The following is a 22,432-nucleotide window of genomic DNA, read 5'->3' as shown; positions in this document are numbered from 1 at the left end:
AATCCCAAGCGGGACCCTCCATGGATTAGTGGTTTTCGCAAAAGGAGGGTTCGTGGAGTCGCCACCAATGTTTTACTCAAAACATTGGAAAAAGGGATAAGGCAATTGATTTAAAAATCAACTTTGGCCACTACAACCAGAGTTGGGTAAGGGAGTCGGTTACGCGTGGGGAAGGTGTTAGCACCCCACAGCGCCCCTTTCGGGTTCCCTATGACAGATTATTTTTAAAAGAACAGTATAAAATTACTAAATTACCCCTATTTATTCTAAGCAATTATAAATTGACTATCTACATGATGACAGTTTAAATATGCACACAGAAAGCAGTAAAAGGAAGGATTGAAGGGAAACCTCTTGAAGCGTGCTTTTATATTGCAAAGAACTGGGAAGCGTTTTGGCGTTCCCTCGCTCTACAAGCCCGCTCCTCGCTCTCCTAGAACAAAATGACTACGGAAATCCGGAGGATTTCCCTTCGACTAGGTTCGAATCTCCAAGCTAAGTGCTCGGAATTCCAGAACTTCGTCGGATCGACTCCCAGAGAGATTTCTAGGGCAGAACACTGCTCAAAAACCCCAGAATACTCAAGGAGGGAGTCAAAACTGAGTGAAAAAGTGTGGAATGACGTCCAATTGACGTCATATTTATAGGGAATAGGCGCAATACGGCCTACAGGGGCAATACGGCCGTATTGAAATTTTTGAACTTCAATACGGTCGTATTGAAGTTCAATACGGTCGTATTGAAGTTCAGAAATTTCAATACGCCCGTATTGAGTTCGCTGCGGTTGTATTGAAGTGTCAATACGGTCGTACTGACTTCAGTACGGCCGTATTGAAGCTTCAATACGGCCGTATTAAGTTCAGTACGGCCGTATTGGGCTTTTTCCCTCCACTTCTTTATTTTGAGCTATTCTAAGACCTCTAGACCTACAGAGAACCCTCCTAGGGCCTTCGAGGAGTCCTTCTGGCTGATTATCCTTCAGTCTTCGAGAGTCTTCAAGCTTTATTTCCGACCCGGACAATTTTAGGGGTCTACAGCTGCCCCCCCTTTACTTAGTCGGACGGCCTTTTGGTGTATCGGCTGACAAGTAAAGGAGTTGACCCAATTGTCCGGGTATTGTGCCGACCTTCTGACTTGTAGCGTCTTCCGGTGGAAAATTATAGAGTAGCCTCTCCAGGTTGTTGCATACCTCGGCGCTTCTGACAACCTCGGTAGCTAAGTTTAACACCAACGTGCCTCTGACGACGCTGATGGCTGAGTATTGTCTCTCCAGACCTTGAGTATTGTCTCTCAAGACTTTATTTGAGTGCTGTCTCTCCAGACTCTGTTTGAGTACAGTCTCTCCAGACTTTGTTTGAGTACCGTCTCTCCAGACCTTGTTTGAGTATTGTCTCTCCAGACCTTGTTTGAGTATTGTCTCTCCAGACCTTGTTTGAGTATTGTCTTTCCAGACCTTGTTTGAGTATTGTCTCTCCAGACCTTGTTTGAGTACTGTCTCTCCAGACTTCGTTTGAGTATCGTCTCTCCAGACCTTGTTTGAGTGCCGTCTCTCCAGACCTTGTTTGAGTACCGTCTCTCCAGACTTTGTTTGAGTACCGTCTCTCCAGACTTGTGCATACCTCGGTGCTCTTGACAACTGGGTAGCTGAATATTGCCTTTTAGGCTTTGAGATGATTTTGTCTCCACAGTCCACGATGCTGCTTCGACGGTTTTTTTTTTTTCTGATTTTGTGCCACTGAGGGCTGGATAACGCAGGGATCCGTCTAGGGGATGTGCAGTCATTCACAGGTTCCTGTGCCCCAACTTGCATTGCATTGTTGGTATCCATGGGGAATTTCTGACTCCTTGGGGTGTAGACACAGATGCTCTTTCTCTCTGAGTTGAGCGATGCCTTATGTTTGGCTGACGTCCTTTTGACGTGAGTGGAGTATCCCGGTTGTCCTTATTCGGGTGTCTCTCTTTGATTTTCTGATTGTGTTGCCTCTGTGTAGGCTGTTATCCGCTGGGGGATTTTGTCGTTGATTTTGATTAGCCTCTTCTGTTAGGCGTATCGGCTTGACGTTCGATGTTTGGCTAAGAGCCGGATTCCACTTGGGGAATACTTATTGATATTTTTGATTTTCTCTTTTTGTAGGGATGCCTCTGAGTAGGCGACTGGGGAATGGGGGATCTTATGTATCCCAGAGTATTATTTAGGAAGCCTCTGCAGGCTTAGCCTCACTCAACGCTTGAGCTGGAGAGCTATCTTTACTGAGGAAGTTTAAGTCCTTTGACTTGGATATTCTGCTTGGATGATCGCGCTTCCATTGGGGATTTTGACGATCTTGCTTTGATAGCTCTCGCTGGGGATTTGTTCTGAGCGCGAGCTGAGGTTCCCTCTGGGGAGTATTATTTCTGCGAGCCTCTCCAGGCTCAGTTATTCTGCATACTGTGGAGGATGTGGAGTATTATTTTGGTAAGCCTCTCCAGGCTTAGTTATTTGGTACAAATTGTTTGTTGGATTTTCTATATCCTTGCCTTTTTTATTTTCGGCTTTTTCTGTATTTTGCCTTTTCTTCTGATTTGGCTTTTTCTGTATTTTGCCTTTTTATGTTTTTGGCTTTTGCTGTACAGAAATTAAAAGTGCTAAAGAAATTAAATTTATGAGAGAGTATTATTTCGGCAAGCCTCTCCAGGCTCAGTTATTTTGTAGGAGTATTATTTCGGCAAGCCTCTCCAGGCTCAAATATTCTGAGAGTATTCTTTCGGCAAGCCTCTCCAGGCTCAATTATTCTGAGAGTATTCTTTCGGCAAGCCTCTCCAGGCTCAGTTATTCTGAGAGTATTATTTCGGCGAGCCTCTCCAGGCTCAGTTATTTTGTATGATGCTGTTGATTTTCTGAATCTTTGCATTTTGTTTGCTGCTGTCATACACAAGCAATTTTCTATTTTTCTATTTTATGCAGTTGCCTCATGATAAGGTCTTTGAATGTGCAACTAATGTGTGTGTGATGCACAAATGCAATGCAATTTTTTTATTTTTGTTCATTTATTTAGAAAAGTGAGTGGCTCTCCCTATCCTCTTCTTCTTGGAGGACTTTCTGTCATTGACGCGAGGGAGTATTTTTGTGAGCCTTTATGCAGGAGATTATGGATTTTACAGGAACCCCTCCAATTTTCTTTTATTGACCGATTAATAATGGAATTTCGTACAATTTTTTTATGAAAAACCAATTCAGAGGCATAATCACATGGTCAAGAAAGAAAAGAAACAAATGGATATTTTATTGATATTCACAAGTGTTTTTACAGAAAGATATACAGAAGGAAATTTCTGAAGAATGGCTGGCCAGGGTAGGCTATATACATTGGGCTTAACAATTATATCTGTAATTGTTGCTCTTTACGTTCCCCTAATTGCTTCGGCCTGAGCCAGGAGTGTAGATGCTGCAAGACGCTTGCTTCTAGAAGATAATCACTTGAACCGCCTTTCGGTTTTCGGTTTAAGCGATCGTTGCTTGCTTTGCTTTTACATCTTATTCTTTTTCCCCTAACTTTTGCCTAGGACGTATCCTAGCGGGGATAATTTTGCCGTTGTTTTGCCTAGTACCCTTGTACTGGCGGGCTTTTTATTTTTCCCTAACTTTTGCCTAGGACGCCTTTTTTGGGTTTTCATCCTAGCAGGCCTATGCAAGCAACGTCTTCAAGCATAGTACTTCTTTACCACGTCAATGTTGACTGAGTATCGAAGTTCTTCTCCGTCCATGTTTGTGAGAACCAATGCTTCTCCTGAGAAGGCTCGTTTTACCACGTATGGTCCTCCGTGATTTGGGGTACACTTTCCGATTTTGCCCTTTTTTGAGTTGGTAGTAATTTCTTTATTACCAACTCTCCCTCATGGTAGACTCGAGGGTGGACTTTCTTGTCAAAAGCCTTTTTGATCTTCCTCTGATAGGCTTGACCATGGCATATGGCGTTCAGCCGTTTCTTTTTGATAGGGTTCAACTGGTCATATTGGCTTTGAACCCATTCTGCCTCGGAAAGTTTTGTTTCCATGATTACCCTTAGATAGAGTATCTCGACTTCGATGGGTAGAACTGCCTCCACCCCATAAACAAGTGAGAATGGAGTAGCTCCTGTAAATGGACGTACTGAAGTCCTATTGCCATGAGGAGCGAAGGGTAACATCTCGTGTCAGTCTTTAAATGAGACAACCGTCTTTTGCACTATTTTTTGATGTTCTTATTGGTTGCCTCGACTGCCCCATTCATCTTTAGCCGATATGGGGAAGAGTTGTGGTGTTGGATCTTGAATTCTTGGCACAGTTCTTCCACCATTTTGTTGTTCAGATTAGATCCATTATCAGTGATGATTTATTTCTCCATGCTTCCATTAGATTATTCTAAAATCGTTGGGACAAGAGAGAAAAGAAAAGAAAGATATTTTTATTCTGAAGTTTGTGTTTTAGAGGGGATTTATTTTTTTAAAAAATGGTTTTTGTAAGAATGGGTGGCCAAGGTAGGCTTAAGTGTTTAGGCTTGTTTGATTAAACACTTATGAAGTTAAAAAATCGTGTTGTGATTCGACAACTTGGATAGCTTCCCTTGAACCTTTCTTTTTGAATTTGGTTCATGGTACCATCATGGATTTCTTTTGTTTTTTGATTGTCCTTATTTTTGCCTAAAACACCCTTTTGTGGCGTTTTAGCGGACCTTTGTTTTTGTTTATTTTTTTGCAACCCTAACTTTTGCCTAGGTCACCCTTTCGTGGGATTCCTAGCGGGTTTTTTGCTCTTATTTTTGCGCAGTCCCTTTTTTGGGTTTCCTGCCGAGCTTCTTTTATTTTGAAAGATTTCTTTTTACCCATGATGGCACTTGTCGAGGCCAAGGGAAGGTGCTCCAAGTTGTCACACACACCTCCACATAAAAATGATGTGGGTTTATTATCATTAAGATGATTTTAACCTCATTCATGTTTATTCAAACAGGGTTAAAAATAATGTGGTTTAGAATTTTATTATAAGCAAGAAAAGAAGCAATGAAGAATGATTTTATTATAATCATAGCGGAAACATGTGTCCTTATTTCATCACCGATATGGATCCCAATATTGACCTTTTTTATCTTTCGGCCCTGCCCCAAATTCACGGTCTCCAATTCCTCTTGACATGGTTGGAGTAGACGAGTTTCTTGATCTAGCAATCTTTGCAGATCCGGAGAGATGGTCTCCTCATCACTGTCCAACTCAACCCGTTTATCCTCAACTTTCGGATCCCGGTCAGAGCGAACAATTACAGACATAATTATTTTATTGGTTCTATTTAGGTTTAGAATTTATTAATGTTAAATGGGAAAGAGAGAAAAGAACAAAAAAGAGAGTAATGTGAAAAATGCCTCTTTATTGATATTTTAAAAAAACTGTAAAACCCTTATTTACATGAAAAGGTTCTCATGATCTCGGGTACTGATCATGAGTCCCTTAAAAGAAAAGAAAAATATGAAGGGGCCCTATTGTGGCTTGCCGTTCTCTACTCCTGCTTTGGTAGAGGATTCTTGCTCACGTCGGGCGCTGTCGAATCGAAGGTGACCCACCCGGCATCAATAAGGTTTTGGACCTTGTATTTGAGAGCTAGGCATCTCTCTGTTGAATGCCCCGGTGCCCCCGAATGGTATAAACATTTGTCTTGTGGCTTGTACCAATCGGGGTAAGGTGGATCGATCTTCCTTGGTGGAACATGAGCTAGAAGTTTGGCTTCTACTAGCTTCGGAAGGAGATCGCTATAAGTGGTCGGAAGTTTATCAAACTTCTTCACAGGGATGAATTGCGATCTCCCTGACTTCGAAGTGGAAGAAGCCGAGGATATGGTTATAGCATTGACTCCTCCCTCATTCTTCTTCCTGAAAGTCTTCTTAGCCTCGAATGATTGGGAAGGCTTAGCTAGCTTCCCACTTTTCAATCCTTGTTCCACCCTTTCCCCAATGGTGATGATGTCCGAGAAGAGTGTCGTTGTGTTCCCTATCATTTTATCGTAATAGGGACCAGTCAACGAGTTGATGAATAAGGACACCGTCTCTTTATCCGACAGCGGGGGCTCTATCTGTGCCGCCAACTCCCTCCAACGTTGGGCGTACGCCTTGAAAGATTCATCATTATTTTTGCTCAAGGCTTGAAGATCTGACCTATCGGGTGTTAGGTCGATGTTGTATTTGTAGCGCTTGAGAAAGGCGTCAGCCAACTGCCTCCATGTGTGTACTAGATTTCCATCTAGCTGCATATACCAGTTGAGCGCGGTATCAGCCAAGCTCTCTTGGAAGCAGTGGATCAAGAGCTTTTCGTTTGTGGCATATGCAGCCATCTTTCGGCAGTACATGGTGAGATGACTCTTGGGGCAAGTCGATCCCACGTATCTCGGGAAATCTGGCACTTTAAATTTGGGAGGGAATTGAATATCCCTCACTAAGCACATGTCGGCGGCATCTTTGATGTCAAAATCATGCCCCTCCATAGCCCTTAGCCGATCCTCTAGGGCGTGGAATTGTTCTTTTGAAACCTCGGGCTCTTTGATCATAATTCCAGCCCCAAGAGGTATGGCATGTGGAGGATCTTCTTCATGCTCCTCCTCCTCTCCCTCATGATGGGACCCATGGTCACTGTGATGAGATCCATGAATGTTATGGTGACGCATGAGTTCCAACATTTGCGCCATCTGCTCTTTGAGCTGTGAAAGCTCGGTCGTGAGCTTCTTGTTTTGCTCCTCCAATGCTTCCATTTTCTTGATTTTCCGTGCGCGCGTAAGGACAGAGAGATGACCAGCCACTTTCTAAAATGAATGTTTAGTTAGTTTATTTTATGGAATGAATACACTCTTTAACATGAGCTTGATAAACCTCCATCTTTAAGGCGCTGCCTTTTTAAGATGGAAGTTTACCACCCTTCTTTATCTATGATTTCTCCCCAACGGAGAATCTCTATAGTCATGGGTCTCTTTCACTCATGTCAAGAGGTATTGGTGATCCTAAAATGTATGTTTTCATGAGGATGCATGATGTCTTATTGGTAATGATGTACATGCTCCTCACTTTTATTATATTTTCACACATGGTCTTTCCTCTTATGTCATGGTTTTTTATGTATGGGGATTATTTTTAGACCTTATCACGAGGTTATTTATTAATGCACAAACAATTGCACATAAGCATTTACACAAACAATTCACTCATCCACGAACAGTCACGAGCGAATCACGAGGTAGGGGTCTCCTGCAGAAAAGTGCATATTCAAGGAGGATCTAACTGTTCTCACTTGGTCAAAGGCCCCCAAGGTGCCCCCATTATAGGGACCCAATTCCTCTCATCGTAGGTCGATGGAAAGTTCCAACGCACCGTCGGACTCAAGTTCATGGTTATCACCTTGAGTGATGTTTTCCGACAACGGTCTACGGGCACCTATAGACCCATTCGACAACCGGCCGTACTAACATCCACTCCCTATGGTTAATCACTCATGCCCCCGGGTATAGAGGGAACTGTTGTGTGCAAAGGTTTGTGTGCAGTTTTTATTTCAAACAATTGCGAAATTTTAAACATACAACAGTTATTTAAAGCCATATAATAAAACATATTATAATACAAGCAAGGGGTAATAAAGTAATTTTTAACTATTATTTGTTAAAAATAATCTGTCACTAAATGGGACTGACTCTCGAGGCTTCCCCAGTGGAGTCGCCATCTGTCGCCACCGGCCCGAAACGGGCTTTCGGCATTCGCGAAGGATGGTTGGACTCGTTTATTTGTTTAAAAATGTGGATTGCTAGAATGACTTATTCTCAAACTGAGACCTCGTCAAACGAGCAATTTTATTAAAAGGCTCACCAATCCATATTAATCCCAAGCGGGACCCTCCATGGATTAGTGGTTTTCGCAAAAGGAGGGTTCGTGGAGTCGCCACCAATGTTTTACTCAAAACATTGGAAAAAGGGATAAGGCAATTGATTTAAAAATCAACTTTGGCCACTACAACCAGAGTTGGGTAAGGGAGTCGGTTACGCGTGGGGAAGGTGTTAGCACCCCACAGCGCCCCTTTCGGGTTCCCTATGACAGATTATTTTTAAAAGAACAGTATAAAATTACTAAATTACCCCTATTTATTCTAAGCAATTATAAATTGACTATCTACATGATGACAGTTTAAATATGCACACAGAAAGCAGTAAAAGGAAGGATTGAAGGGAAACCTCTTGAAGCGTGCTTTTATATTGCAAAGAACTGGGAAGCGTTTTGGCGTTCCCTCGCTCTACAAGCCCGCTCCTCGCTCTCCTAGAACAAAATGACTACGGAAATCCGGAGGATTTCCCTTCGACTAGGTTCGAATCTCCAAGCTAAGTGCTCGGAATTCCAGAACTTCGTCGGATCGACTCCCAGAGAGATTTCTAGGGCAGAACACTGCTCAAAAACCCCAGAATACTCAAGGAGGGAGTCAAAACTGAGTGAAAAAGTGTGGAATGACGTCCAATTGACGTCATATTTATAGGGAATAGGCGCAATACGGCCTACAGGGGCAATACGGCCGTATTGAAATTTTTGAACTTCAATACGGTCGTATTGAAGTTCAATACGGTCGTATTGAAGTTCAGAAATTTCAATACGCCCGTATTGAGTTCGCTGCGGTTGTATTGAAGTGTCAATACGGTCGTACTGACTTCAGTACGGCCGTATTGAAGCTTCAATACGGCCGTATTAAGTTCAGTACGGCCGTATTGGGCTTTTTCCCTCCACTTCTTTATTTTGAGCTATTCTAAGACCTCTAGACCTACAGAGAACCCTCCTAGGGCCTTCGAGGAGTCCTTCTGGCTGATTATCCTTCAGTCTTCGAGAGTCTTCAAGCTTTATTTCCGACCCGGACAATTTTAGGGGTCTACAACCATAAAAGCAAAACCCTAAATAGGTTTCATCCTACACTTGGATGAAACAACCTTGAGCAAACCCTCTTCACCTTCACCTTTGTGCTTCCGCCACCATCTCCTTCATTTTTCATCATCTTTTGGAGTCTCCCTTGTTGAACCAAGATCAAGGGCGTGCATGGAACTAAGCCACCTTCCATCATCTCTCCAGACTTTGCTTCGGTTGTCTCTGACGATCTAGGCAACTGAGTTTGCCCTCTCCAGGGTCTGCGTCCGTGTCTTCTGATCACTTTGGCAATGCGAGTTTACCCTCTCCAGGGATCTGAGATGATTTTTTGTCTCCACAGTCCACTATGCTGCTTCGATGGTTTTTTCTGATTTTGTGCCACTGAGGGCTGGATAACGCAGGGATCCGTCTAGGGGATGTGCAGTCATTCATAGGTTCTTGTGCCCCAACTTGCATTTGCATAGTTGGTACCCATGGGGAATTTCTGACTCCTTGGGGTGCAGACACAGATGCTCTTCTTGAATTGAGCGATGCCTTATGTTTGGCTGACGTCCTTTGACGTTGGTGGAGTATCCCGGTTGTCCTTATTCGGGTGTCTCTTTTGATTTTCTGATTTTTGTTGCCTCTGTGTAGGCTGTTATCCGCTGTGGGATTCTGTCATTCAATTCTTGACTGGCCTCTTCTGTTAGGCAAATCATCTTGATGTTCGGTGTTTTGGCTGGATGCCAAATTCCGCTTGGGGAATATTTATTGATATTTTTTATTTTTCTCCTTTTGTAGGGGTGCCTCTTGAGTAGGCGACTGGGGATTTGGGGATCTTATGTATCCCAGAGTATTATTTAGGAAGCCTCTGCAGGCTTAGCCTCACTCAGCGCTTGAGCCAGAGAGCTATCTTCCACTGAGGAAGTTTCAAGTCCTTTGACTGAATATTTTGCTTGGATGATCGCGCTTCCATTGGGGATTTTGACGATCTTTGCTTTGATAGCTCTCGCTGGGGATTTGTTCCATGAGCTTAAGCTGAGGTTTCTCTGGGGAGTATTATTTCTGCGAGCCTCTCCAGGCTCAGTTATTCTGAGAGAGTATTATTTCGGCGAGCCTCTCCAGGCTCAATTATTCTAAGAGGGAGTATTGTTTCTGTAAGCCTCTCCAGGCTCAATTATTCTGAGAGAGTATTATTTCGGCGAGCCTCTCCAGGCTCAGTTATTCTGTATGAAGAAGGAGTATTATTTCGGCAAGCCTCTCCAGGCTCAGTTATTTCTGAGAGAGTATTATTTCGGCAAGCCTCTCCAGGCTCAGTTATTCTGTACAATTTGTTGGGTTTTCTGTATTTTGCCTATTTTGTTGATTTTTGGCTTTTTCTGTATTTTGCCTTTTTTTTGGCTTTTTCTGTATTTTTGCCTTTTTGTCGTTTTTTTGGCCTTTGTTGACTGTTGTCATACACAAGCAATTTTCTATTTTTTCTATTTTATGCAATTGCCTCATGATAAGGTCTTTGAATGTGCAACTAATGTGTGTGTGATGCAAGTTAATTTTGTTGATGTTTTTTTTTTAGAAAATGAATGGCTCTCCCTATCCTCTTCTTCTTTGGAGGAGTTTCTGTCATAGACGCGAGGGAGGATTTTTGTGAGCCTTTTATGCAGGAGATTACGGATTTTATAGGAACCCCTCCAATTTTCTTTATTGACTGATTATTAAAGGAATTTCGTACAATTTTTATGAAATACCAATTTTAGAGGCATAATCACATGGTCAAGAGAGAAGAGAAAATGAATAGATATTTTATTGATATTCACAAGTGTTTTTACAGAAAGATATACAGAAGGAATTTATGAAGAATGGCTGGCCAGGGTAGGCTATATACATTGGGCTTAACAATTATATCTGTAATTGTTGCTCTTTACATTCCCCTAGTTGCTTCGGGGTGAGATGCCTGAGCCAGGAGTGTAGATGCTGCAAGACGCTTGCTTCTAGAAGATAATCACTTGAGCCGCCTTTCGGTTTTCGATTCAAGTGATCGTTGCTTGCTTTGTTTTTGTATCTTATTCTTTTGCCCCTAATTTTTGCCTAGGACATATCCTAGCGGGGATAAATTCGCCTTTGTTTTGCCTAGTACCCTTGTACTGGCGGGCTTTTTATTTTGCCCTAACTTTTGCCTAGGACGCCCTTTTTGGGTTTTCATCCTAGCGGGCCTATGCAAGCAACGTCTTCAAGCATAGTACTTCTTTACCACGTCAGTGTTGACTGGGTATCGAAGTTCTTTTCCATACATGTCTGTGAGGATCAGTGCTCCTCCTGAGAAGGCTCGTTTTACCACGTATGGTCCTCCGTGATTTGGGGCACACTTTCCGATTTTGTCCTTTTGAGTTGGTAGCAATTTCTTCATTACCAACTCTCCCTCATGGTAGACTCGAGGGTGGACTTTCTTGTCAAAAGTCTTTTTGATCTTCCTCTGATAGGCTTGACCATGGCATATGGCGTTCAGCCGTTTTTCTTCAATGAGGTTCAACTGGTCATACCGGCTTTGAACCCATTCTGCTTCGGAAAGTTTTGCTTCCATGATTACCCTTAGGGAAGGTATTTCGACTTCGACGGGTAGCACTGCCTCCATCCCATAGACGAGGGAGAATGGAGTAGCTCTTGTAGATGTGCGTACAGAAGTCCTATAACCATGGAAAGCGAAGGGTAACATCTCGTGCCAGTCTTTAAATGAGACAACCATCTTTTGCACTATTTTCTTGATGTTCTTATTGGTTGCCTCGACTGCCCCATTCATCTTTGGCCGATATGGGGAAGAGTTATGGTGTTGGATCTTGAATTCTTGGCACAGTTCTTCCACCATTTTGTTGTTCAGATTAGATCCATTATCAGTGATGATTTATTTCTCCATGCTTCCACTAGATTATTCTAAAATCATTTGGGACAAGAGAGAAAAGAAGGGAAAGATACTTTTATTCTGAAGTTTGTGTTTTAGAGGGGATTTATTTTTCAAAAATGGTTTTTATAAGAATGGATGGCCAAGGTAGGCTTATGTGTTTAGGCTTTGTTTGATTAAACACTTATGAAGTTAAGAAAATCTTTGTTTATTAACGTTGTGATTTGACAACTTAGATAACTTCCCTTGAACCTTTCTTTTTGAATTCGGTTCATGGTACCATCATGGATTTATTTTTGTTTTTTGATTGTCCTTATTTTTGCCTAAAACACCCTTTTGTGGCGTTTTAGCGGACCTTTGTTTTTGTTTATTTTTGTAACCCTAACTTTTGCCTAGGTCACCCTTTCGTGGGATTCCTAGCGGGTCTTTTGCTCTTATTTTTGCGCAGTCCCCTTTTTGAGTTTCCTGCCGAGCTTCTTTTATTTTGAAAGATTTCTTTTTACCCATGATGGCACTTGTCAAGGCCAAGGGAAGGTGCTCCAAGTTGTCACACACATCTCCACATAAAAATGATGTGGGTTTATTATTATTAAGATGATTTTAACCTCATTCATGTTTATTCAAACAGGGTTAAAAATAATGTGGTTTAGAATTTTATTAGAAGCAAGAAAAGAAGCAATGAAGAATGATTTTATTATAATCATAGCGGAAACATGTGTCCTTATTTCATCACTAATATGGGTCCCAATGTTGACCTCTTATATCTCTCGGCCATGCCCCAAATTCACAGTCTCCAATTTCTCTTGACGAGCTTCTTGATCTAGCAATCTTTGCAGATCCGGAGAAATGGTCTCCTCATCACTGTCCAACTCAACCCATTTATCCTCAACTTTCGGATCCCGGTCAGAGCGAACAATTACAGACATAATTATTTTATTGGTTCTGTTTAGGTTTAGAATTATTAATGTTAATGGGGAAAGAGAGAAAAGAACAAAAGAGAGAGTAATATGTGAAAAATGCCTCTTTATTGATATATGTAAAATGTACAAAACCCTTATTTATATGAAAGGTCCTCATGATCTCGGGTACTGATCATAAGTCCCAAAAAGAAAATTAAGGAGGGGCCCTATCGTGGCTTGCCCTTCTCTCTACTCCTGCTTTGGCAGAGGGTTCTTGCTCACGTCGGGCGCTGTCGAATCGAAAGTGACCCACCCAGCATCAATAAGGCTTTGGACCTTGTGTTTGAGAGCTAGGCAGTTCTCTGTTGAATGCCCTGGTGCCCCCGAATGGTATAAACATTTGTCTTGTGGCTTGTACCAATCGGGGTAAGGTGGGTCGATCTTCCTTGGTGGAACATGAGCTAGAAGTTTGGCTTCTACTAGCTTCGGCAGGAGATCGCTATAAGTGGTCGGAAGTTTATCAAACTTCTTCACAGGGGTGAATTGCGATCTTCCCGACTTCGAAGTGAAAGTAGCCGAGGGTATGGTTATAGCATTGACTCCTCCCTCTTTCTTCTTCCCGAAGGTCTTCTTAGCTTCATATGATTGGGAAGGCTTAGCCAGCTTCCCACTTTTAAGTCCTTGTTCCACTCTCTCCCCAATGGTGATGATGTCCGAGAAGAGTGTCGTTGTGTTCCCTATCATTTTATCGTAATAGGGACCAGTCAACGAGTTGATGAATAAGGACACCGTCTCCTTATCCGACAGCGGGGGCTCTATCTGTGCCGCCAACTCCCTCCATCGTTGGGCGTACGCCTTGAAAGATTCATCATTTTTCTTACTCAAGGCTTGAAGATCTGACCTATCGGGTGTTAGGTCGATGTTATATTTATAGCGCTTGAGAAAGGCGTCGGCCAACTGCCTCCATGTATGTACTAGATTTCCATCTAGCTGCATATACCAATTGAGCGCAGTATCGGCTAAGCTCTCTTGGAAGCAATGGATCAAGAGCTTTTCATTTGTGGCATATGCAGCCATTTTGCGACAGTACATGGTGAGATGACTCTTAGGGCAAGTCGATCCCACGTACTTTGGGAAATCCGGCACTTTAAATTTAGGAGGGAATTGGATGTCCCTCACTAAACACATGTCGGCGGCATCTTTGATGTCAAAATCATGCCCCTCCATAGCCCTTAGCCGATCCTCAAGAGCATGGAATTGTTCCTTTGAAACCTCGGGCTCTTTAATCATGATCCCCGCCCCAAGGGGTACAGCTCGTGGAGGTTCTTCTTCGTCCTCATGATCCTCCTCATGATGGGACTCATGGTCACTGTGGTGAGCCCCGCTCATGTTTTGATGACGCATGAGTTCCATCATTTGCGCCATCTGCTCCTTGAGCTGTGAGAGTTCGGCTGTAAGCTTCTTGTTTTGTTCCTCCAACGCGTCCATCTTCTTGATTTTCTGTGCGCGCGTGAGGACAGAGAGATGACCAGCCACTTTCTAAAAATGAATGTTTAATCTAATTAGTTTAATTTATGGAATGAATACGCTCTTGACATGAGCTTGATAACCCTCCATTTTTAAGGCGCTGCCTTTTTAAAACGGAGTGTTACCACCCTCCTTGACTTATGATCCCTCCCCAACGGAGAATCTCGATAATTATGGGTCTCTTTTACTCATGTCAAGAGGTATTGGTGAACCTAGAATGCATGGTTTATGAGGATGCATGATATCTTATTGGTAATGATGCACATGCTCCTCACTTTTATTATATTTTCACACATGGTCTTTTCTCTCATGTCATGGCATTTTCATGCATGGGGATTTATTCTTAGACCTTATCACGAGGTTATTTATTAATGCACAAACAATTGCACATAAGCATTTACACAAACAATTCACTCATCCACGAACAGTCACGAGCGAATCACGAGGTAGGGGTTTCCTGCAGAAAGGTGCATATTCAAGGTGGTTCTAACTGTTCTCACCGGTCTGAGGCCCCCAAGGTGCCCCCATTATAGGGACCTGTCGCCACCGGCCCAAACGGGCCTCGGCGGTCGCGAAGACGGTCGAGCTCGCTTTTATTTTAGTTTTGAAAATGTATTGGATTATTAGAACGACTTGTTCTCAAACTGAGACCTTGTCGATCTTATCCAATTTATTTATTAAATGTCTCACCAATCCATATTAATCCCAAGCGGGACCCTCCATGGATTAGTGGTTTTCGCAAAAGGAGGGTTCGTGGAGTCGCCACCAATGTTTTACTCAAAACATTGGAAAAAGGGATAAGGCAATTGATTTTATAAATCAACTTTGGCCATTACAACCAGAGTTGGGTAAGGGAGTCGGTTACGCGTGGGGAAGGTGTTAGCACCCCACAGCGCCCCTTTCGGGTTCCCTATGACAGATTATATTCTAAAATAACAGTATAAAATTACTAAATTACCCCTATTTATTATAAGCGATTATAAATTAACTATCTACATGATGACAGTTTAAATATGCACACAGAAAGTAGTAAAAGGAAGGATTTAAGAAGAAACCTCTTGAAGCGTGCTTTTATATATTGAGTAAAACTGGGAAGCTTTTTGGCGTTCCCTCGCTCTACAAGCTCGCTCGCTCTCTCCTATAAAATTTTGACTATGGAAATCCGGAGGATTTCCCTTCGACTAGGTTCGAATCTCCAAGCTAAGTGCTCGGAATTCCAGAACTTCGTCGGATCGACTCCCAGAGAGATTTCTAGGGCAGAACACTGCTCAAAAACCCCAGAATACTCAAGGAGGGAGTCAAAACTGAGTGTGAAAGTGTGGAATGACGTCCAATTGACGTCATATTTATAGGGAATAGGCGCAATACGGCCTACAGGAGCAATACGGCCGTATTGAAATTTTTGAACTTCAATACGGTCGTATTGAGTTCAATACGGCCGTATTGAAATTCAGAAATTTCAATGCGCCCGTATTGAGTTCACTGCGGGTGTATTGAAGAGTCAATACGGGCGTATTGACTTCAGTACGGCCGTATTGAAGTTTCAGAAACTTCAATACGCCGTATTGAGTTCACTGCGGCCGTATTGAAGCTTCAATACGGCCGTATTAAGTTCAGTACGGCCGTATTGGGCTTCATTCCCTCCACTTCCTTATTTTGAGCTATTCTAAGACCTCTAGACCTACAGAGAACCCTCCTAGGGCCTTCCAGGAGTTTTTCTGGCTGATTTTCCTTCAGTCTTCGAGAGTCTTCAAGCTTTATTTCCGACCCGGACAATTTTAGGGGTCTACAGCTGCCCCCCCTTTACTTAGTCGGACGGCCTTTTGGTATACCGGCCGACAAGTAAAGGAGTTGACCCAATTGTCCGGGTGATGCGCCGACCTTCTGACTTGTAGCGTCTTCCGGTGGAAAATTGTCGAGTAGCCTCTCCAGGTTTTGCTATGCTTGCTGCCCAAGCTGGAAGCTGTGAGTACCGCCTCTCCAGGCTTAGCTTCACTCTTTGTTCGAGCCGGAAGCTAAGTACCCTTGTGACGACGGTAGCAGTGTGAGTTTCGCCTCTCCAGGCTTAGTCTCGCTCTTCGTTCGAGCCGGAAACTAAACACCTTTGTGACGACGGTGAGCAGTGTGAGTTTTGCCCCTCCAGGCTTAGTCTCGCTCTTCGTTCGAGCCGGAAACTAAACACCTTTGTGACGACGGTGAGCAGTGTGAGTTTTGCCCCTCCAGGCCTTGCTTTGCTTGTTGCCCAAGCTGGAAGCTGTAAGTACCCGCCTCTCCAGGCTTAGCTTCACTCTTTGTTCGAGCCGGAAGCTAAGTACCTTTGTGACAACGGTGAACGGTGAGTACCCCCTTTCCAGAGATAGCTTCGCTCATTGCCCGAGCCGGAAGCTGCATACCTCCGTGTTTGTGACGACGGGGTAGCGTGAATATCTCCTTTCCAGGGATTTGTGATGATTTTGTCTCCACAGTCCACGATGCTGCTTCGACGGTTGTTTCTGATTTTGTGCCATTAGGGGCTGGATAACGCAGGGATCCGTCTAGGGGATGTGCAGTTACTCATAGGTTCTTGTGTCCCAACTTTCCATTGCGTAGTTGGTGCCCACTGGGGAATTTCTGATTCCTTTGGGGTGCAGACACAAAGATGCTCTTTCTGATGTGAGCGGTGCCTTATGATTGGCTGACGTCCTTTCGACGTTGGTGGAGTATCCCGGTTATCCTTGTTCGGGTGTCTCTTTTGGTTTTCTGATTTTGCTGCCTCTGTGTAGGCTGTTATCCACTGGGGGATTTTGTCGTTGATTTTGATTAGCCTCTTCTGTTAGGCATATCAGCTTGACGTTCAATGATTGGCTGAGAGCCAGATTCCACTTGGGGAATGATTATTGATTTTTTTTATTTTTCTCCTTTTGCAGGGATGCCTCTTGAGTAGGCGACTGGGGATTTGGGGATCTTATGTATCCCAGAGTATTATTTAGGAAGCCTCTACAGGCTTAGCCTCACTCGACACTTGAGTTGGAGAGCTATCTTCACTGAGGAAGTTTAAGTCCTTTGACTTGGATATTCTGCTTGGGAGATCGTACTTCCATTGGGGATTTTGACGATCTTGCTTGATAACTCTTGCTGGGGATTTTGAGTCCGAAAGCGTGAGTTGAGGTTTCTCTCTGGGGAGTATTATTTCTGCGAGCCTCTCCAGGCTCAGTTATTCTGATGTAGAGGATGAGGAGTATTATTTTGGTAAGCCTCTCCAGGCTTAGTTATTCTGTACAAACTGTTTGTTGGATTTTCTATATCCTTGCCTTTTTTCATTTTTGGCTTTTTCTGTATTTTGCCTTTTTTATGTTTTTGGCTTTTGCTGTACAGAAATTAAAAGTGCTAAAGAAATTAAATTCGGTTATTATGAGAGAGTATTATTTCGGCAAGCCTCTCCAGGCTCAGTAGGAGTATTATTTCGGCAAGCCTCTCCAGGCTCAATTATTCTGAAGGAGTATTATTTCGACAAGCCTCTCCAGGCTCAATTATTCTGTGGGAGTATTGTTTCGGCAAGCCTCTCCAGGCTCAATTATTCTGTACGAGTATTATTTCGGCAAGCCTCTCCAGGCTCAATTATTCTGAGAGAGTATTATTTCGGCGAGCCTCTCCAGGCTCAGTTATTTTGAGAGTATTCTTTCGGCAAGCCTCTCCAGGCTCAATTATTCTGAGAGTATTCTTTCGGCAAGCCTCTCCAGGCTCAGTTATTCTGTATGACGCTGTTGATTTTTTGAATCTTTGCATTTTGTTTGCTGCTGTCATACACAAGCAATTTTCTATTTTTCTATTTTATGCGGTTGCCTCATGATAAGGTCTTTGAATGTGCAACTAATGTGTGTGTGATGCACAAATGCAATACAATTTTTATTTTTGTTCATTTATTTAGAAAAGTGAGTGGCTCTCCCTATCCTCTTCTTCTTGGAGGACTTTCTGTCATTGACGCGAGGGAGTATTTTTGTGAGCCTTTATGCAGGAGATTATGGATTTTACAGGAACCCCTCCAATTTTCTTTTATTGACCGATTATTAATGGAATTTCGTACAATTTTTATGAAAAACCAATTCAGAGGCATAATCACATGGTCAAGAAAGAAAAGAAACAAATGGATATTTTTATTGATATTCACAAGTGTTTTTACAGAAAGGTTTACAAAGGAAATTTCTGAAGAATGGCTGGCCAAGGTAGGCTATACATTTTTGGCTTAAACAATTATATCTGTAATTGTCGCTCTTCCCGTTCCCCTAATCGTTTCGGGTGAGATGCCTGAGCCAGGAGTGTAGATACTGCAAGACGCTTGCTTCTAGAAGATTATCACTTGAACCGCCTTTCGGTTTTCGGTTCAAGTGATCGTTGCTTGCTTTGTTTTTATATCTTATTCTTTTGCCCCTAACTTTTGCTTAGGACGTATCCTAACGGGGTAATTTTGCCGTTATTTTGCCTAGTACCCTTGTACTGGCGGGCTTTTTATTTTGCCTTAACTTTTGCCTAGGACGCCTTTTTTGGGTTTTCATCCTAGCAGGCCTATGCAAGCAACGTCTTCAAGCATAGTACTTCTTTACCACGTCAATGTTGACTGGGTATCGAAGTTCTTCTCCGTCCATGTTTGTGAGAATCAATGCTTCTCCTGAGAAGGCTCGTTTTACCACGTATGGTCCTCCGTGATTTGGGGCACACTTTCCGATTTTGCCCTTTTTGAGTTGGTAGTAATTTCTTCATTACCAACTTTCCCTCATGGTAGACTCGAGGGTGGACTTTCTTGTCAAAAGCCTTTTTGATCTTCCTCTGATAGGCTTGACCATGGCATATGGCGTTCAGCCGTTTCTTTTTGATAGGGTTCAACTGGTCATATTGGCTTTGAACCCATTCTGCCTCGGAAAGTTTTGTTTCCATGATTACCCTTAGATAGAGTATCTCGACTTCGATGGGTAGAACTGCCTCCACCCCATAAACGAGTGAGAATGGAGTAGCTCCTGTAAATGGACGTACTGAAGTCCTGTAGCCATGAGGAGCGAAGGGTAACATCTCGTGTCAGTCTTTAAATGAGACAACCATCTTTTGCACTATTTTTTGATGTTCTTATTGGTTGCCTCGACTGCCCCATTCATCTTTGGCCGATATGGGGAAGAATTGTGGTGTTGGATCTTGAATTCTTGGCACAGTTCTTCCACCATTTTGTTGTTCAGATCAGTGATGATTTATTTCTCCATGCTTCCACTAGATTATTCTAAAATCTTTTGGGACAAGAGAGAAAAGAAGGGAAAGATATTTTTTTATTTTGAAGTTTGTGTTTTAGAGGGGATTATTTTATTTTTGAAAAAATGGTTTTTGTAAGAATGGTTAGCCGAGGTAGGCTTATGTGTTTAGGCTTGTTCGATTAAACACTTTATGAAGTTAAGCACATCTTTGTTATTAATGATTGTGCTTTGACAACTTGGATAGCTTTTCTTGAGCCCCTTGTTGAATTCAATTGATGGTACCATCATGGATTTATTTTGTTTTTCTTTTGCCCTAACTTTTGCCTAAAACATCCATTTGTGGAGTTTTAGCGGGCTTTTGTTTTTGTTCATTATTTTGTAACCCTAACTTTTGCCTAGGTCACCCTTTTGTGGGATTCCTAGCGGGTCTTTTGCTTTTATTTTGTAACCCTAACTTTTGCCTAGGTCACCCTTTTGTGGGATTCCTAGCGGGTCTTTTTATCTTTAGGATTTCTTTATCCATGATGGCACTTATTGAGGCCAAGAAAAGGTGCTCCAAGTTGACACACACACTTCCACATAAAAATGATGTGGGTTTATTATTATTAAGATGATTTTAACCTCATTCATGTTTATTCAAACAGGGTTAAAAAATGTAGTTTAGAATTTTATTATAAGCAAGAAAAGAAGCAATGAGAAAGAATGATTTTATTATAATCATAGTGGAAGCATGTGTCCTTATTTCATCACTGATATGGGTCCCAATGTTGACCTCTTTTATCTCTCGGCCATGCCCCAAATTTATAGTCTCCAATTTCTCTTGACGAGCTTCTTGATCTAGCAATCTTTGCAGATCCGGAGAAGTGGTTTCCTCATCACTGTCCAACTCAACCCATTCACCTTCGGATCCCGGTCAGAGCGAACAATTACAGACATAATTATTTTATTGGTTCTGTTTAGGTTTAGAATTATTAATGTTAATGAGGAAAGAGAGAAAAGAACAAAAAAGAGAATAATGTGAAAAATGCCTCTTTATTGATATGTATTAAAACTGTACAAAAACCCTTATTTACATGAAAAGGTTCTCATGATCTCGGGTACTGATCATGAGTCCCTAAAAGAGAAATATGAAGGGGCCCTATCGTGGCTTGTTCTTCTCTCTACTCCTGCTTTGGCAGAGGATTCTTGCTCACGTCGGGCGCTGTCGAATCGAAGGTGACCCACCCGGCATCAATAAGGTTTTGGACCTTGTATTTGAGAGCTAGGCATCTCTCTGTTGAATGCCCTGGTGCCCCCGAATGGTATAAACATTTGTCTTGTGGCTTGTACCAATCGGGGTAAGGTGGGTCGATCTTCCTTGGTGGAACATGAGCTAGAAGTTTGGCTTCTACTAGCTTCGGCAGGAGATCGCTATAAGTGGTCGGAAGTTTATCAAACTTCTTCACAGGGATGAATTGCGATCTTCCTGACTTCGAAGTGGAAGAAGATGAAGAAATGGTTATGGCGTTGACTCCTTCCTCCTTCTTCTTCCCAAAGGTCTTCTTAGCTTCGAATGATTGGGAGGGCTTTGCTAGCTTCCCACTTTTAAGTCCTTGTTCCACTCTCTCCCCAATGGTGATGATGTCCGAGAAGAGTGTCGTTGTGTTCCCTATCATTTTATCGTAATAGGGACCAGTCAACGAGTTGATGAATAAGGACACCGTCTCCTTATCCGACAGCGGGGGCTCTATCTGTGCCGCCAACTCCCTCCATCGTTGGGCGTACGCCTTGAAAGATTCATCATTTTTCTTACTCAAGGCTTGAAGATCTGACCTATCGGGTGTTAGGTCGATGTTGTATTTGTAGCGCTTGAGAAAGGCGTCGGCCAACTGCCTCCATGTACATACTTGATTTCCATCTAGCTGCATATACCAGTTGAGCGCGGTGTCAGCCAAGCTCTCTTGGAAGCAGTGGATCAAGAGCTTTTCGTTTGTGGCATATGCAGCCATCTTTCGGTAGTACATGGTGAGATGACTCTTGGGGCAAGTCGATCCCACGTATCTCGGGAAATCTGGCACTTTAAATTTGGGAGGGAATTGAATATCCCTCACTAAGCACATGTCGGCGGCATCTTTGATGTCAAAATCATGCCCCTCCATAGCCCTTAGCCGATCCTCTAGGGCGTGGAATTGTTCTTTTGAAACCTCGGGCTCTTTGATCATAATTCCAGCCCCAAGAGGTATGGCATGTGGAGGATCTTCTTCATGCTCCTCCTCCTCTCCCTCATGATGGAACCCATGGTCATTGTGATGAGATCCATGAATGTTATGGTGACGCATGAGTTCCAACATTTGCGCCATCTGCTCTTTGAGCTGTGAAAGCTCGGTTGTGAGCTTCTTGTTTTGTTCCTCTAGCGCTTCCATTTTCTTGATTTTCTGTGCGCGCGTGAGGACAGAGAGATGACCAGCCACTTTCTAAAATGAATGTTTATTCTAATTAGCTTATTTATGATATGAATACACTCTTGATGTGAGCTTGATAATCTTTCATCTTTGAGGCGCCGCCTTTTTAAGATGAAAGTTTATCACCCTCCCTAGGCTATTATCTCTCCACAACGGAGAATCTCAATAGTCACGGGTCTCTTTTACTCACATCGAGAGGGTATTAGTGAACCTATAAATGATGATGAGGATGCATGAGGTATTATTGATAATGATGCCTATGCTCCTTACTTTTATTATATTTTCACACATTGGTTTTTCCTCTCATGTCATGACATTTTCATGCATGGGGATTATTTTTTAGACCTTATCACGAGGTTATTTATTAATGCACAAACAATTGCACATAAGCATTTACACAAACAATTCACTTATCCACGAACAGTCACGAGCGAATCACGAGGTAGGGGTCTCCTGCAGAAAAGTGCATATTCAAGGAGGATCTAACTGTTCTCACTTGGTCAAAGGCCCCCAAGGTGCCCCCATTATAGGGACCCAATTCCTCTCGTCGTAGGTCGATGGAAAGTTCCAACGCACCGTCGGACTCGAGTTCA

This window comes from Cajanus cajan, chromosome 9 (assembly GCF_000230855.2).
Source record: "Cajanus cajan strain Asha chromosome 9, NIPB_CcT2T_4, whole genome shotgun sequence".
In the NCBI taxonomy this organism is placed as follows: domain Eukaryota; kingdom Viridiplantae; phylum Streptophyta; class Magnoliopsida; order Fabales; family Fabaceae; genus Cajanus; species Cajanus cajan.
The sequence above is the reverse complement of the archived record's forward strand: the minus strand, read 5'-3'. Positions refer to the sequence as shown.